This window comes from Euleptes europaea, chromosome 20 (assembly GCF_029931775.1).
Source record: "Euleptes europaea isolate rEulEur1 chromosome 20, rEulEur1.hap1, whole genome shotgun sequence".
Taxonomy (NCBI): domain Eukaryota; kingdom Metazoa; phylum Chordata; class Lepidosauria; order Squamata; family Sphaerodactylidae; genus Euleptes; species Euleptes europaea.
Genome location: NC_079331.1, coordinates 1863043 through 1882330, shown reverse-complemented (window position 1 = coordinate 1882330; position 19288 = coordinate 1863043).

Below are 19288 nucleotides of genomic sequence, written 5' to 3'. Positions count from 1 at the left end.
CCCGCTGTGGCTTGCAGATGCCCCCAAACTCAGGTTTGATTTCTGTTTTGGAGACTTGATGAAGCAACAAAGCAAAATATCTACACAGCGCACCTGAGATCTGAGGTCAGCCGCCCAGGCTCTGTTGAAAATCCTTCTCTGTTGGGTGTGAAGCTGAAAAACATTCATGAGTGGAGCTTACTTTGGCAACTGCCCCCCTAATTGCGGGCCTCCCTCCCTGCGGAAGGATGATCGGTATCTTCTTTACCCAGCCTTTCACACCAATTTAAAAACTCTTCAGATTAGGACAGCTTATGAAAATAACAGTGTTGATGACCCCTGAGATCTTCTAATTTCACACATACTATGGGATTTAATCTATTTCTTTTAGAGATGAGGATAGAGCAGTATTATGGTCTTTGAGGATCACAGATTGGAAAGTTTTAATCTACTGGGGTGTTTTTTTGTTTTTGTCTTTAAACTCTCGTGGCATTTCCCAGGATTGCAATTGTGGCGATTATTCTGTTCTTCTTTGGCATGCTTTATATTTCGAAAGCTGCTTTTGTGTATTTTAAGCAGCACATTGGGGGTACACGCTGAGCAAATGACTTGGTCAGCTCCCAACTGGGACGTGCTGGGCTGCGCAACGGAAGGGGCAATGGAAAGAGCCCTTACATAACAGTACCAAAGCAAACCCACCCTTGAACCCCTTTCATAGCCTTCCTACAAGAACTGGACCACATAGTTAAACTGTGGAACTCCCTGCCCCAGGATGTGGTGATGGCTGCTAACTTGGAAGGCTTTAAGAGGGGAGTGGCCATGTTCATGGAGGAGAGGGCTATCCATGGCTACTAGTCAAAATGGATACTAGTCATGATGCATACCTATTCTCTCCAGGATCAGAGGAGCATGCCCAGGTTAATTTTTTGATTTGTTTTTAAGCAGAGGAAAGGAACACCCACATAGCTCTGAACGTCTGCCAGCACCTTAAACTTGCCAGCAAGCAAGCAAGCAAGCAAGCAAGCAAGCAAGCAAGCAAGCAAGAAAGAAAGAAAGAAAGAAAGATCATCAAACCACAAACAAATCATCCCTGAACCAACTGGTAGATTTTAAAAGCCTTTTGCAAGGAAATTTTGCTGCCTTAATGCAGCTGTTGCGCCACAAACTGAAGAAGAGTGCAATAAAAATAGCTTCACCAGGCACCAACCGATTTCTGAAAGAGCTCTGTTACTAAATCACATGAAAACGCACATTCAAACAGGCTTGTTGGGACAGGGGAAGGGGGGGAGGAGAAAAACCGAGACTGAATCATATCCAGCTCACAGACCCTCCCTTGCAAGCTGGAATGTTCCTTCGGTTGCCACATTACTCTGCAGAGAAAAGAAGTCAGTTATTACGGCAAGAGACCGGGGAAAGGGCAGGGCGGGGAAGAAGGGCGAGAAAGGATCTTGACAAAGCCACCTTCCACGGAAAGTGATCTTTGACCAGAGAAGAGAGGTCACCAATGCAGCAGCAATTACATTGTGAAATGGCAGGAACTTCAGACGGGATGGGGCAGCTGCTGGCGAAGGCTGGGTCTTTAAGCCAGTACAGGCTACTAGCACTCATGGGTACAGAAAGAATTTGAAACAGACCTGAGACTAGAAAAGTAAGAAGGGGGGGGGGCTGCCATTCTTACTTGGAGGAAAGTCCAACAGAATGACTTATTTTTGAATCCCCGAGGGCACAGCAGAAACTAGAAGATATATAGTTGAGACAGCCTTGCTGAAGTTAAGGAGGGCTAGATCTGGAAAGCACACGAAGCTGCCTTAAGAACATAAGAACATAAGGAAAGCCCTGCCTGATCAGACCAAGGCCCATCAAGTCCAGCAGTCTGTTCACACAGTGGCCAACCAGGTGCCTCTGGGAAGCCCACAAACAAGCCTTATTCTGAATCAGACCATTGGTCCATCAAGGTCACTACTGTCTACTCAAGAATGGAAGCGGCTCTCCAGGGCCACAAGTTGAGGTCTTTCATGTCACCTACTGCCTGGTCCTTTTAACTGGAGATGTCGGGGACTGAGCCTGGGATCTTCTGCATGCAAAGCAGACGAACACACAAAGCTGCCTTGTACTGAATCAGACAACTGGTCCATCAAGGTCGGTATTGAAAAGACCTGCAGTGGCTCTCCAGGTCTCAGGCAGAGGTCTTTCGCATCACCTACTGCCAGATCCTTTTAACTGGAGATGTTGGAGATTAAACCTGGGACCCTCTGCATGCATGGCTCTGCCACTGAGCCATGGGCCCTCCTCACTGGCATCCCGAGAGATGGAAAGGGGGCCTCTGTCCAGAGTTGCCCAAATGGCACCCCAAAAAAGTACACACACATGTGCGCGCATGCAGAATCTCTTCCACTGCCCTCCCCCAAGTTCTGAGCCAGCTTGGGAGACAGCACCGCCCAGATCCTCCATCAAAGGCCAGGGATGAAATTAGTCAGAAGGGATCCACCAAGGGAGAGAACAGCCGGGCTTCGGCTAGGGCGTGGCTGTTCCCACCGCACTGGCTTAAAGAGGAGAGAGCCCCTTTTGTGGATGACAATGAAGGGTGTTGCCCTGTGGTCAGAAACCTTCAAAATGAGAGGATGGAAATCCTCGGCCCCCAGGGAGGGTTCCTCTTCCCACTCAAGGGTGTGGCCGTGGAGGAGGTCGGCGAGAGAGTCGGAGGGGAAGAGGCCTGCCCTGGAACAGCCACACAGGAGAGACCCCCGGCCCCCAGGCGGAAGCCCCTAAATCAAACCGGGGCTGTTTTTATTAAGTTCTTCACGTAAGATAAGCGTGAACAGGAAATGCCGCCAACCGAACCCGCAGAAGCAACACAGAAAGGAAGCAGGTGCCAAATTTTGCAGCGGCTCTTAATTAACTTCAGGGCAGGAGCTGAGCAACCTGTTTTCCTACAAATAATTTGAAAGCATTACTCGGAGAACTCGGTTCCACGGGTAGAGTGAGAAAGTTCCCCACCGGCTGAGTTAGATCGGCCTCTATGAAGAACCTGCCCTCCCTCCTGCTCCCCCGTGGCATCTCCTGGCCCTGCAATGCCCTTCCACTGTGGCTCAACTCAACTAGGTCATTTACAGAACTTACCGTCTGCACGGATTATGGGGCAGGTGCTTCTTTACAAAGGGCACAGTTTCTGCAGAATGGAAGAGTCCGTACAAGGGGGGGGGGGGTCAGCAGCTGAAGCCCCAGGGCTCAAACCCGGCCTTGTGAGAGTCACTGCCTGGCCCCCCCACTGCTACCCTAAAAGCCAAAGAGATGGCAAGAACCAACATCTCTGGCATCAGGATTCGCTGCCAGGAAAGTAATGGGCCCGTTTTAGTGCTTTTGACTGCTCACCACCTTGGGGACCCTAATCTGGGTGGTAGAAAGGCGGCACAGGAACGTTTTAAATAAATGGAATAAAACAACAGCGGCCGGCCAGAAGTATATACACTGGAACATTCAAGAAGAGCAGGTATTATCTGTTGCTTCTGGTGTATCAGACCGAATTCATTAAAGCATAAGCTTCCAGGAGCTAAAATCCAACCCATTTTGCCAGGGTGGCGGCGGAGGTGGTGGTGAAGGTATAGAATAGTCCCCACCCAATTTATTACAGTGAAAATACTGTATTTCTGGGCTTGAACTAACGTTAGAGGATTTATTATCCACAGAGGGTTAAAATACGATGTTCCGCTACAGGCAAAATTAATACTTCCCACATGTATGTAATTAACCAGATCTTGATTAGTTTCTCTTGGCATATACGAAAACCATGATCTGGTGATTCGGGAACATTTATTTCTGCTCCCCCCTCCAAATGTGCTTTTGCTGTAACACAAGTAAGGGTAAAAGTCACCCAGAGCTCCAAACTATTAAATCCGTCAGATCTAAGAAAGCTGGCATAACATCATAGAATCTCGTTCAACCCCCTGCACAATGAAGAAATTTCACAACTACCTCCCCCACACACCCCCAGTGACCCATACTCCATGCCCAGAAGATGCCCTCCCTCTCATGATCCACCTAAGGTCCGAGAATCAGCATTGCTGACAGATGGCCATCTAACCTCTGCTTAAAAACCTCCAGGGAAGGAATGCTCACCAATCCTGAGGAAGCCTGTTCCACCGAGGAACCGCTCCAACTGTCAGGAAGTTCTTCCTAATGTCTAGACGGAAACTCTTTTGATTTAATATCAAAAGAGTTCTGGTCCGACCTTCTGGGGCAACAGAAAACAACTCGGCACCCTCCTCTATATGACAGCCCTTCAAGATCCACTGCTCAGACCTGCAGGGCCAACATTATAGGATCCCTTTTGACCACCAGCCCAGGATTCCTTAGTCCAGGAGGCAAACGACACTCACTTAGGGATAATTATAATTGGATATGATCTACCCTAAAGTCCTATGCATGGCCTTAGATACGAACAGGAACTGCTCAGGAGTAAAGGGGGTCTGCTCCAAAATAAGCTCGTTCAGAATTACATATTTTTCCATTAATTGGAGAGAAAATCCCAGACGACACCCAGTTCCACAATTAAGACCAGCAGGCCCAACAAAGTTTTCCAGCCCACAGTGCTTATGACTAGACCCTCTACCCACCCAAGCCGAGTCTCTTGTGATCCACCTCCCGTTTCCAATAAAAAAAGGTCTCCCTCGCTCTCTCTACTTGTCTGGAGTAGACAAGTACTACTTTGAGACTACTCTACTTTGCTGAAGCTATTGACAAGCCCGGTTCGAACAACAAAACATATTCAGTCTGCACTACAAAGAAACCTTGTGGTCCGTCAGCAGACGTTAACTGCAAGCGGCAGGCAGAAGCCTTTTTACGAGGATCGGGATCCGAACGGGTGTGGTTTTCCCAGCCTGTCTTAAGGGCAAGGCCTGCTGCAACATGCCAGGCCGAGACAGTGCGCAGGGAGAGAAAACCAGGCAGCTTGGCCACAAACGTCCTAAGAGGAGAGAGACTCCTGCCGAGAGGACACACCCAATATCCGCACTGCAACCCAAGGCCCGGGTTGCACGTCTTCCCAGCCAGCCGTTGCAAAAAAAAAAAAGGGAACACGTCCAACATTAATCACTGCATTCGTTTGTGGCTTTCTGAGCTCTCTGCCAGTTGCGCGTTCGGTAAGGGAGGCCAGGTTCCAGCACACCCACGCCCCTTTTCCAATTCCTCAGCTCCTACACCCTTTGGAATTCCCTGGAAGTGGCGCATTGCTGACCCATGCCCCAGTGCGGCGTCTCAAGATCTCCTCCTGGCCAAGCCCTTTTGAAATGGAGCTTATGCTCCCAACATGGGGACCAAACACAGTATTGCACAGACCAGACCTTCCCAACAAGGGGAGCTGATCCTTCAGCCCCTCGGGGAGGGGGCAGGGCCGAGGGTCAGGGAACAGACGGGGGCCCTACGAGGCTGGAGGCCTCTCGGATGGAAGGAGACCTCTTGGCATTTTGACAGCTGGCCGCCACAGCCCGAGAATAAAATCAAAGGCAGGTGGGCATCTTCCCTTTAGGAGGCAATTGCTGTCACCCCATGCCGGCTTTGGGGAGCCGCAGAACTCTTGCCCTTCACCCGACCACGGAGCTCTGTGTTCCTCCAAATTCTGTCCCAAATGGAAGGATTTGAGAAGATCACCAATGGCAAATTGAATTTCCTGGCATTCTTCCAAGGCCTTCCAGCTGCACAGGGATGAGCCAGACAACTGATAACAGAGTCTGAGCTCAGACCGGAGGCTGGGAAGCCACCCAGATGCTCGGCAGGGCGTGGTCCGGCCCAGAGAGGAGAAGAGGCCCCGGAGAGCTCAGCCCTGCGCCTCTGCAAGAGGGCAGACAGAGGTAGGGTGAAAAGAGCAGTTATGGGGTTGCCAACTCCAGGTCGAGAAATTCCTGGACACTTTTTTGAGGGGTGGTTTGAGTAGGGTTGCCAACCTCCAGTACTAGCTGGAGATCTCCTGCTATTACAACTGATACCCAGCCAACAGAGATCAGTTGCCCTGGAGAAAATGGCTGCTTTGGCAATTGGACTCTATGGCACTCAAGTCCCTCCCCTCCCCAAACCCAAAGCACTCTATGGCACTGAAGTCCCTCCCCTCCCCAAACCCCACCCTCCTCAGGCTCTGCCTGGAAAACCTCCCGCCAGTAGCAAAGAGGGATCTGGCAACCCTAGGCTTTTTTAAAAAAAAAATTTTTTTATTTTCTTCATTTAATATATCAACATAGAAACAGCATCCAATACTAAATAGTAATGATAAAAAAATAAAAACACTAATATCGCTAATTTAACAATAAAATGACTTCCCCCTCTCCCTCTCCCATCTAGAAATAAATTGTATAAACTTTTGCTAACGGAGCCAATCCCGATATTATTTTAACCTGCCCTTACCCCATCCAGCATTATTCAAACGGCAACCCCGGGCTCGAGGGAAGCCTGAGGTCTTCGCGACCCAGAGATCTGCTGCAAACCCGGGAGGTCTCCAGGCTCCACCTGGATGTTGGCAACCCCAACGTTTGCCCCACCCGCCTGCAGCAGGGATGGGGAGACACCCCCACCCCTAACTTTTGGGGCTGCGCCGCGCTCAGCGGGGCTTTCACTCCCGCGGAGCCACATCTGGAAGGAGGATGGGGACCGGGGTGGAGGCGCGCGCGCGCCGGGGACCCCGCTCCCCCGGGGAAGGAGTCCCGTTGCAAAGGAGGGCCTTGCTCCCGAGCAAGGGATGCGCCGAGACTCACCTCCGGGGTTGCAGGATGCGAGTCCGGGCGGTGCAAGAGCGAGCGGCGGCCGGGGCGGGGGTTTTGTAGCAGTCCCCGCCCGCCCGCCCGGGAGCGGCTCCCTCTGACTCAGCCTCGCCGCCTGCCAGCTGCTGCTGCAGCTGCCGCCCCGGCAGGCCCTCTCCTCCAGCGCGCCCCAAGCTCCCTCCTCGCCTGGTGCGACAGCCCCGCGAGGCAGGCAAGCGGGAACAGAGCGGCTCCTCGGTGGGACAGGCTTCCTCGGGTGGGCTCTCCTTCCCTGGAGGTTTTTACGCAGAGGCTAGGTGGCCATCTGTCAGCAAGGCTGCTTCTGTGACCCTAGGCAGGTCAGGGGAGGGAAGGGCACTCTAGAATCATAAGAGCGGGAAGGGACCGCCAGGGTCATCTAGTCCAACCCCCTGCACAAGGCAGGGAATTCACAACTGCCTCTCCCCCCAACACCCCGTGACACACCCCCCCTACTCCATGCCCACAAGACGGCCAAGATGCCCTCCCTCTCATGAACTGCCTAAGTTCACAGAATCAGCATTGCTGACAGATGGCCATAGAATCAGAGTTGGAAGGGACCGCCAGGGTCATCTAGTCCAACCCCCTGGACAAGGCAGGGAATTCACAACTACCTCTCCCCCCCACACCCACAGTGACCCCCACACTCCATGCCCACAAGATGGCCATGATGCCCTCCTCATGAACTGCCTAAGTTCACTGAATCAGCATTGCTGACAGATGGCCATAGAATCAGAGTTGGAAGGGACCACCAGGGTCATCTAGTCCAGCCCCCCCTGCACAATGCAGGGAATTCACAACTCCCTCTCCCCCCACACCTCCAGTGATCCCCCCTACTCCATGCCCACAAGATGGCCAAGATGCCCTCCTCATGAACTGCCTAAGTTCACAGAATCAGCATTGCTGACAGATGGCCATAGACTCATAAGAGTTGGAAGGGACCACCAGGGTCATCTAGTCCAGCCCCCTGCACAATGCAGGAAATTCACAACTACCTCCCCACCCCACACCCCCAGTGACCCCTACTCCGTGCCCAGAAGATGGCCAAGATGCCCTCCCTCTCATCATCTGCCCAAGCTCACAGAATCAGCATTGCTGACAGATGTCCATTACAACTGATCTCCAGCCGATAGAGATCAGTTGTTCCCCTGGTTGGCCACAGTGTGAACAGACTGCTGGACTTGATGGGTCTGGGTCTGATCCAGCGTGGCTTTTCTTATGTTCTTATGTTCACCTGGAGAACTCTATGGCATGGAAGCCCCTCCCCAAACCCCACCCTCCTCAGGCTCCACCCAAAAACCTCCCGCCGGTGGCGGAGAGGGACCTGGCAGCCCTAGTTTAGGACTGCAGCGTACATCCACGCATGCCGAGTTGTGTACGCTAAGGCAGGCAGGACCCAAGATTACGTATTTACAGGTCAAGCTGAGATCTTACACATGTTTACACAAGAGTAAAGCCCTCAGCATTCAGCTGCGACTTCTTAAGCGTCAGCACAGAGGGGATAGCCTGTCGTTCCAATGCCCAACCCATTCAAGGGGTGGGGTTTACAGCCACGGCAAGAAACCTTTCGCAGGCCACAAACTGCCCTCCAGCGTAGAGAGAGGCTTACACAACTCGGCAGGTCACCCTCCCTTGCCGGCCTTCTCACCCCATTTCAGTCTGTGACATTAGCAGAGAAAAAAAGTTTTGTTAAAAAATGTATTCTATTATTAAGGACTTTAAAAAATAGAATTTGCAGAATGAGTTTTAAAAAAATAATTTGCAGAACCATTGTTTTTTTTTTTTTAAAAAAGAGCTGAGCACAGAACAGGGCCAAGTCGAGACAAGGGATGACTCACCAGGAATTTGGGCCGGAGGCTTCTTCTGCGGCCGGAAGGAGGGAAGATCAGAATTTGGCTTGCTGCTTCCAAAGCAACTGGAGCTTAACAGTCAAGCGAACCAATGTTGAAATATCAAAGCGTGGCTTGTGCCATATGTGATAACGCAGCGGCCAGGGACTGTAGCTCGGTGGTAGAGCATCTGCTTGGCATGCAGAAGGTCCCAGGTTCAATCCCTGGTATCTCCAGTTAAAAGGACTAGGCAAGTAGGTGATGTGAAAGACCCCTGCCTGAGACCCTGGAGAGCCGCTGCCGGTCTGAGTACACAATACTGACTTTGATGGACCAAGGGTATAAGGCAGCTTCACGTGGCTGTGGTCTCCAATAACTCCCTTCCCCTGGCAGCCTGGGGTGGGATGATCAGGTATGCAGGCAAATATCAGCTGGGGGTTTGGGGAAGGCAGAAAGCGCTCAGTGCTATGGAGTCCACCCTCCAAAGCAGCCATTTTCTCCAGGGGAGCAGATCTCTACAGTCTGGAGACCAGTTGTAATAGCAGATCTCTAGGCCCTGCCTGGAGGTTGTAGATAAAGAACAGAATAGCCAAACAACAAGTAACATGCAAGGGTGAGTGTTGTTATAAATATATCAAGAAAGTGCAGCAAGGTGCAAACACATGTAACAAGACACAGTTTGTATACAAAATACAATTATATACAAAATACAAAAGTACAGAAATACAAAATGTCCAAGAAATATAATCCTTTTAGTTCACAATGTGAACCTGATAAAGGTGCCTACAAGGCTATACACTTTGTTTGCTATGTAGCATGAATTCTTGGACATAAGGAGCTGCTGTAGAGTTCCCTTGACCTGTATCAAGAGTGTAGGAATACAGGGATCTGGTAATCTTCCTGTTTCGATTATTCATCTTCCTCAGAGTAGGACGTGGACTGCTCAGTGGCTAGTTCACATGTCAGAATGAGAGGTTCTGTATTTTGTATACAAGCTGTGTCTTGTTACATGTGTTTGCACCCTGCTGCACTTTCTTGATATATTTATAACAACGCTCACCCTTGCATATTATTTGTTGTTTGGCTATTCTGTTGTTCTTTATCTACTACCTACACAACAGGCTAACTTTATATTGATCCTGGAGGTTGGCAACCATAATCAGCTGGTGGGTATTCTGCCCGGAGAAACGGCAAGGGTACGAAAGCTTTAACCCTCTTCCCCATCATCGGTCCAAACAAACCGGCAATCTCCCTCCAGCGCCAGGTTGCATTTCAGCTTTAAAAAACAAACAAACTGGAGAGCAATTGTAGATCTAACAATTTAGGCTTTGGGTACACCCTGTCCCCAAAAAGTGAGTCTTGAGCTGCTATTCAGGTTGCTTGCCTAGACTGATTGTTCTTGAAGTTTTTAAAGTGCGGGTGGGACCCACTTCTAAATTTGTTTTTGGGGATCCATCCCTGCAGGCCCCTCTTCTCTCCGCCAAGGGCTGAGAGGACACCGAGTTCTTGGAAATGAACAGGGCTGCATTCCCACTACCTTTGGGTTACGACCCACGGCTTTCAGCCGTTGGTGTTAACAGTATTTTCTCCCTCTCCTCTTTGGAAAATGAACAATTTTAGTGGAAGAGGCCTGGAATGAGTCATGAGTCAAATGCCTGAAGTCTTACAACATCGGGGCCGTGATGAGCTCGGGAACTAGGAGGACTGGGGGAAGTATACCAGAGCCAGCTTTTCATCCTGCACATAGAGTAGAAGTCCAGATCTTGCTAGATGCTCCGCCTAGCAAGCTAATCCCTGGGATCAAGGATTTATTTGCGCTTCGATTCCGATGGACCCATGCACATTCCAGCACCCAACACGCTCCATCTGAGAGGGCTGATGGTTTTGTGCAATCCTTTTCAAAGGACCTTCTATTCTCCCTGCGGAGAGAGAAGTCCAGAACAAGGGTTTGTTTTCAGAGTAAAGCATATTTGCGGAATGGACATGTGGACGAAATTAGACACACAACTAAATCTTAAGCACAGTTGAACTTAGGAACGTTAAGAAGAACCCTGCTGGCTCAGGCCAGGCTTCTTACTGCCTCCCCGATTCATTACACAAAGATGTGTCATCCCCTTACAGCAGGGGTGGGGAACCTTTTTTCCGCCAAGGGCCATTTGGACATTTATAACATCATTTGCGGGCCATACAAAATTATCAACTTAAAAACTGGCCGACCAAGCCCCAAGCAGGCAGCTGCCCCAGATGAGTAGACAATACTGACTTTGATGGACCAAGGGGGGCCTGATTCAGTATAAGGCAGCTTCATATATCCGCACTGTGTGACTGAAGGTAAGCTGCAGTGGCCATTTTGTGGCTGACTCCGCCTCCTGCGGCAGCCATTTCGTAGGTGCGCCCACCATGCCCGGTCAGAATTCCAAAGGTGCCCGCAGGCTCAGAAAGGTTTGGGGCCCCTGCTCTAGTGTAAACCCACTGGAAATGAACCTAGACTGGAGTCACTCTGCTTCGGTATCTTGAGTTTGCTTCCTTCTTCCCTCCCTGGTGGCTTTTTCCTTTTGCACCGTGCCCTGCAGCCATTATTTAAATTGTAAAACACCTCAAGCGTTTTAGCAAAAAAAAAAGGGGGGGTTGACCCAAGGAACTAACTAGGGAAGAAGGAAGTACAGAAGGGGTCACCGGGGAACACAGGAACGTGAATCACAGTGTGGGCAAGGGAATCCGCGACTTCCCGATCTGTTTAGAGCAGCTACAAACGTCAATCACAACCAACAAATTTGGCGCCTGTTGGTAGACTGCGTTTGTTTGTTTGTACCAACGGATTAAATCATTTTAATTAACTACCTGACTCATCCGTACAAATGTGTGTGCTACCGAAAGATCTCTCTTGATGAGACTCTTAAAGGGACGTCAAAAGCAATACTTAACAACGTACATGTTTTATAAACAAAAGCTACTGCTTTCAGTAAAAAAGGGAAGGTCAACTTTAATTTTTCGATTCCACGATACTGTAATTATACCTGAACCAAAAGATATTCTTAAAACGAACATATCCCCTTAAGAGCCAGTTTGGTGGAGCAGTTAAAGTGTAAAAGAGTAGGGTCTGGGAGATCCAGGTTCAAATTCCCACCCAGCCAAGGAAGCTTGCTGGGTGACCTTGGGCCAGTCACATATTCTCAGCCTAATCCACCTCACAGGGTTGTTGTGAATGTAGCATAGAGGAAGGAAAGGCTGACAGATGCGGGCCGGAGCACCTTGGAGGAAAGTCAGGATAGAAGTATAGTAAATAAATAAAATTCTCAGCCCCACCAATTAAAGTCGGCCCTCCCACTTAACCAACTCAAGATTTAGTTAAGTCCCAATTCAAGCCTACAGTATTTTTTTAATGCAATAACTGAAGCTGTTTCTGGAAAGGCAGCAGACACATTTCTCTAACAAAACAAACAAATTCCAGCAGTGTTAAATGGTATTTGCTCACCTAAACCGTGACAGTGCACAGTTCGCTTAAGAACATCAGAAGAGCTCTGCCGCGTCAGACCACTGGTCCATCTAGTTCAGCATCCTGCCTCACATAGTGGCCAGGCGAGGCCTTCCCTTGATGTTGCCTCCTGGCACTGGGATTCAGGGGTTGACTGCTTATGAACGTGGAGGGTTCCCTTTAGTCACCATGGCTAGTAGCCACTGATAGATCTCTCCTCCATGAATTTGACTAACCCCCCCCCCCTTTTAAAGCCATCACTGCATCCTCCAGCAACAAATTCCACATTTTAAATCACTCGCTGTGTAAATAAGCAAATTCTTTTTGCTACTGCCCATCAGCTTCACTGGGTGCCCTCAAGTTCTAGTATTTATTGACTTGCTCTGTATGTTTAGCCTGTAAAGGAGAAGGCCGAGAGGAAATATGATAACCCTCTTCAAGTACATGGAGGGCTGTCATATAGAGGAGGGTGCCGAGTTGTTTTCTGTTGCCCAAGAAGGTCGGACCAGAACCAACAAGTTAAAATTAAATCAAAAGAGTTTCCGTCTAGACATTAGGGAGAATTTTCTAACAGTAAGAGCAGTTCTTCAGTGGAACAGGCTTCCTTGGGAGGTGGTAAGTGCACCTTCCCTGGATGCATCTAAGCAGAAGCTAGATGGCCATCTGTCAGCAGTGCTGATTCTATGACCTTGGGCAGATCATGAGAGGGAGGGCACCTTGGCGATCTTCTGGGCATGGAGTAGGGGTTGCTGGGAGTGTGTGGGGGAGGTAGTTGTGAGTTTCCTGCATTGTGCAGGGGGATGGACTAGATGACCCCGGTGGTCCCTTCCAACTCTATGATTCTGTTATTCTAATCCGCCTTCAGTCCCAGTGAGAAAGTCGGATGATAAACAATGTAAATAAATACAAGTTGTTTTGAGACAAGGAGTGTTAGGCGCACATCTTCTGGAAGCCATGGCAGCTCCGTTGTGCATGAGAAGCCACCAGCCATAAGCAATTTGTAAGCCATTAAAATAAAGCCTTCCACCCATAGCCCTTGCTACACCAGAATGTGCTCGAAGGTGTAAATTATTTCCACCAAGGTTGTGGAATGAAGGTACACCCTGCAGGCTGTTTCAGCAACACCCACGATGTTCCCATTGCATACCATCAACGGCTTCCAGGCTCCAGAGCTCCCGGCCTCCTGTCCCAAATTCTACATACCTTTGACCGTTTTCTGATAACACCTGTTTTTGTGACACATCAGCTCTGTGGCTTCCTTCAGGCTTCCCGGCCTCCTTCTGATCACATCCCACAAAGGCTCAGTGGTAGACCTTGGCGGTGGTGGTTGTGGAAAGCGTCGTCGAGTTGCAGCCAACAGACTTATGGCGACCCTGTAGGGTTTTCAAGGCAAGAGACGTCTAGAGGGGGTTTGCCATTGAAGGGCTGTCATATAGAGGAGGGTGCGGAGTTGTTTTCTGTTGCCCGGACCAGAACCAACGGGTTGAAATTAAATCAAATGAGTTTCCGTCAAGATATTAGGAAGAATTTTCTAACAAAGCGGTTCCTCAGTGGAACAGGCTTCCTCAGGAGGTGGTAAGCTCTCCTTCCATGGAGGTTTTTAAGAAGAGGTTAGATGGCCATCTGTCAGCAATGCTGATTCTATGACCTTAGGCAGATGATGAGAGGGAGGGCACCTTGGCCATCTTCTGGGCATGGAGTAGGGGTCACTGGGGGTGTGGGGGGGAGGTAGTTGTGAAATTCCTGCATTGTGCAGGGGGTTGGACTCGTTGACCCTGGTGGTCCCTTCCCACTCTGATTCTATGATTGCCTGCCTCTGCGCAGCAACCCTGGATTTCCTTGGTGGTCTCCCATCCAAGTAATAAAGAGGGCCAACCCTGCTTTCCAAGATCTGATGATATTGGGCTAGCCTGGGCCATCCAGATCAGAACAGAACCAGCACAGTTTTTCATATATAGGACGTCCCAAAGTCCACCCCCAGCATCTCCAGTTGAAAGAAGATCTCAGGCCAAAGGGGTCAATGCTGATCTGGAAGGACGAGTGGTCCAGATCACATGAACACATGAAGCTGCCTCATACTGAATCAGACCCTCAGTCCATCAAAGTCAGTATTGTCTGCTCAGACCGGCAGCGGATCTCCAGGGTCTGAGGCAGAGGCCTTTCATGTCACCTACTTGCCCGGTCCCTTTAACTGGAGATGCCGGGGATTGAACCTGGGACCTTCTGCATGCCAAGCAGAGGCTCTACCACTGAGCCACGCCCTTTCCCATCAGTGTGGTCACTTCGTATGTTTCAAGGTGTGATCTCCTCTGTGGTTATAACACCCTGCCCTTAGCAACAAGTAAGTATTGTGGTTTCAGAGAGTAGCCGTGTTGCTCCGCAGAATAATGTCCAGATTCAAGCCCAGTAGCACCTTGGAGACCAACAAAATTTGGGGGAGGCATGAGCTTTTGAGAGTGCAAAGCTCCTTTGGTTACATACTATCTGACGAAGTGAGCTTTGACTCTCAAAAGCTCATATCCCGAAAATCTTGTTGGTCTCTAAGGTTCTGCTGGACTTGAATCTAGCGTTTCTATGGTGGATTACATCCAGAATGACACTTCTGTAAAGCATCAGCTCTGTGCCTGCCGTTCAGAACCGTCCTAAGATATTTCAAGCCCAGAACGACACCAAAAAAAAGAAATGCACAAGTCCCATCAGAATATAATTTCCCCTTTCATTATCTGCAATAAGGATTCACAAATAGAGGGGCTCTCTGGGTGAGACATAGAGATTCTCGCAGAAGGCCTTGTTCCTCCTGTTTTGCCATCCATGTTAGAGGTTGCCAGGCAAAAAAGAGAAATAAACACACCTGCCAATTACTCAACACTGATTGCACGTACAAAGTATGCACCCAAAACAATGAGGCGGTCACAGGATACGTGCATTTGCGCCACATCTGGAATGCTGACAGTTCTGATTTCCTGATGCATTCAGAAACAAGCAAAAAACAACCCAATTATTTTCTGGTCGCCTGGGACTCGCTCAGCTCGTCACCTTCAGTCCTTTTAGATCCAGGAGTCATTTGCAACTCTTACAATCACTCAACCGTTTCTTGTGAGGGCTGCATTTTAATTCTGCTCTCTCCCTTTAAAATGCCAAGCCTGTATCCTGACATTACAAAGAAACCACGGTTTCTTCATGACAAGAATAAACCTAAGTTTATTCTTGCGGCTCTGTTCCTGTTCTTCTTGTTCAGGGGGTCAAGCTGTAAAACTCAGGAAACTTCAATCCACCCTGAATTTGCTGTGACTTTTCAATGGTGTTTGTTTTATCTACACAAAGGATTACAAACTACTATTTATTCCCAGTATGTGGGCCAAAAAAAACAAATCAGTGGGTTCTAGATCAAATCGAGCCTGAACTGACCCTAGAAGCTAAAATGACTAAACTGAGGCTATCTTATTTTTTGGTCACTTTATGAGACGGCAAGAGTCCCTAGAAAAGACAGTCATGCTAGGAAAAGTTGAGGGCAGCAGGAAAAGAGGAAGACCCAAGAAGAGATGGACTGACTCAATAAAGGAAGCCACAGCCCTCAATTTGAAAGATCTGAGCAAGGCTGTCAAAGATAGGACATTTTGGAGGATGTTGATTCATAAGGTCGCCGTGAGTCGGAAGCGACCTGATGGCACTTAACACACACACATGTGGGCACAAGGCACCCAGATTCAGAGGTCATGACAAATCCAGGGTAGACTGAAGAACAACCCAACTCATGGACCCATGCCAATGTGTTTGCAATGTCTGAATACACCCCAAGGTACTAGAATTACCGTGCTGAAGGTAGAAAGGGCAAACCGGGTCACGAACAGGAAAATTCCCCACGAATCTTCCACAGCCCATTAACGGGGATATTCACTTCATATGTTTCAAAGCTGCTGAGATCTCAAGGGCTTCAGTGGGATTTAAGAGGTCTAACTGTGAGCAGATTTGCTGTCCGTTCCTTTATTTTTAGAATATTACGCAAAGTAACGATTTTAAGCGATTCTGACAGCTGTGGAGCATTTGTACTGGCAGCAGGAAATTAAAAAAAAAGGACAAAACCCAAAACTTTTTTCTGCCAGGAAACCCGTTTTTGAACTCAGATGTATACTTAAGGAGAACGATGCCTCCGTTTTCCACTCTGCATAATTTATTTGGCCTGTGAATATAAGTTTCCAAGAAATTTGATTTCCCCCCATAAGGGGCAAAAAAAAAGGGAAGGGCTACCAGAATTGTGAGATGGGGGAGAATCAGTTGTGAGAGGACAGGAGAATTTAGCAGGCCATGGAAATTTGGCCATATGGCACTACCTTATACTGAATCAGACCATCGGTCCATCAAGGTCAGTATTGTCTACTCAGACTGGCAGCCGTTCTCCAGGGTCTCAGGCAGAGGTCTTTCCCATCACCTATGGCCAGGTCCTTTCCCTGGAGATGCCGGGGATTGAACCTGGGATCTTCTGCAACCCAAGCAGATGCTCTACCACTGAGCCACGGCCCCTCTGGCCACGGGTGAGGCACTGGGGAGAGGCAAGCATTAATGCTTCTCCCCCACACCATTCCCCACATCACAACTGCTTCTCCTGCACAGTTTTGCAGACAGAAACAGAATTCCATTGTTGTAGCCTTTTAAATAATAAAGATGGGCAAAAGCAGCTATATATTAAATGGCTATTAATGGGGGAGGCGGGGAGATGGGATGGTGTTGATAAGCAAGCCTGCATGGAAGCGGGGTGATTAAATCCTGGCCCGTTCCAGCGTGGGCACAATCCATCCAGGCCCCCACGCACAGCTCCAATGTCCCTTGTCCAGGCTGATGTTGACTTATGATTTCTGTCAAATGTCAGCTTGACCCAACCAATCCCCAATGCAGTCCAATCCAGAAACCAGCTGGAGATTAGAAGCTCACTCCAGGCAGTAAATGCTTCAGTAAACCCTCCTGAAGTACATATTTATTTTAATCTTAAAGCTGGCTCATCTCCCTTTCAAACACACGCTGGAATTTCTTTGTTTACCAGAACATAAGAGGGTTTTGCTCTACAAGAGGCTGCAGATGCATCTCCAAACTATAGAGGTGTGATGGTTTAATGTCCAGTTCCTTCTCCTGAGATACTGTTAAGGGTCTCCAACGGAGAATCGGGACCCTCTTCGAACTACAATTTCCAGGATTCCATGACAGTTAAAGCGGCATAAAAGCGATATACGTGTGTAATGTAGATAAAACACACCCTGTGGAATTTCCCCTATCTGAAATCTGACTAGAGATGTTTATGAAGGCCACAACGGGGGAACGAGGAAATGGCTTGTTTTGATACCTCAGCTCACACAACTGCAGATGGCTTGTTCTGTTTTCACAAAACAGGAGAAGCTGTCACTGCCAAGGAAAGTTTTCCCACCCCGCCTGCCAGCAGAAATATCAGAGCTGGTTCAAGGGAAGGCAAGAGGCGCCCATCGGCTTGGGCGCCCCTTCGCCCCCCAGCTCATTAGTGGGGTCTTCATCAATGAAGGGAAAGGGTTCCACTCCCACCCGGCCCCTCCCAAAGCTTTAAAGGGCACAGGGTGAGGATGAAGAAGAGTTGGTGTTTATATGCCGAATTTCTCCACCATTTAAGGAAGAATCAAACCAGCTTACAATCACCTTCCCTTCTCCTCCCCACAACAGACACCCTGTGAGGTAGGTGGGGCTGAGAGATTTCAGAGAGAACTGTGACTAGCCCATGGTCACCCAGCTGGCTTCATGGGGAGGAGTGAGGAACCAAACCCAGTTGTCCAGATTAGAGTCCGCCACTCCTAACCACCGCTGTTAACCACTACACCCTGCTGGCTCTTTGGATGGCTTCCAAAGGGGATTATAGCCACTCCCGGCACCACCCCTACCCAGGTCTGACAACCTTGAAATTTGGCTTTTCAGCACGCTGGGAAGATCCAGCTACGGATTTTCCCAGCATCTCATCGGTTCAGACCAAAAGCGCACAAGAGGAAAGCGAAGCCCTTTTGGCATGTGGGGTCTCTCCATATCTCTTTCTGGAGATCTGATACAGGCTAGCCAGCCTGCTGCCCTGCAGAAGGCGCTATGCTCTCTACTTGTACATCTGTCAACAAAACAAAATATTACAGTGATGGCCGAAAGTCCCAATGCTCTCTTCTCAACAGGAAACCAAAGCAGGAGAACATGTCCCTGGACCATCCTGGTGGTGGAAAAGTGCCACCAAGTCGCAGCCAACAGACTTATGGGGACCCCATAGGGTTTTCAAGGCAAGAGACATTCAGAGGCGGTTTGCCATTGCCTGCCTCTGCGTAGCAACCCTGGACGTCCTTGGTGGTCTCCCATCCAAGGACTACCCATGGCCAACCCTGCTTAGCTTCTAAGATCTGGCAAGACTAGGCTAGCTACCACTTGGGAAAGTCCTCTTCCCGCCCCGCCCCCCACAATCTCCTGAGAACGAGGGCTCAATGGTTGAGTCTCAAATTGCAGGCATTGCATAGGCAAGGTTGTGCAAGAGCTGGCAAAGAAGGCAGGCCCAGCATTTGCTCAAAGCAGGAGAGCAAACATACCTTCCGTCAAGAGCTGGATGCATGTACGGGCAGGACCCCATCTAACCAGAACTGTCTTCAGCAGCTGATCCTCAGCCAGTCAACTTGCTGCTGGAACATGCATATTTAATCACACCTTATCCTTTGGGTGGTTTGGAAGAAAATCCATTAGCAATATCGATTCGCTTTCTCATCTGCAGCATCAACCCTTAACATAGTCAGGAAGAGTGCAGAGGGCTGTGTTCCATCCTTCCAGAAAAGACAAGGCCCAAAAGGAAAACCTAGTGCATGAAAACCCACAGTAAGGAATCTGACTGCCAGTAACAACAATAATTCATATAACATTATAGTGTATCCAAAGCACTTCACATAATTAGTTCTATAATAATCCTACAGTACAGGCTAGTATTGATTTAGTGAAATAGGCGTAACTTGTCATTTGCCATAGAGCCTATTTTGACAAGCATATAAATAGGCACATTAGATTAAAAAGCAAACACTATAAATTGTGTGCGTGTGTGCATGTGTAAACCAACACAATTAAAACAAAATAGCAGGGCAAAAAGTATCGGAATTGTCCTCTAGGACAAAACTGCTTTCCCTCCAAGGCTGAAAACAAAGGGTGCCAAGTGAACACATGGACACATGAACACACAGGAAGCTGCCTTGTACTGGACAGCCAGCATG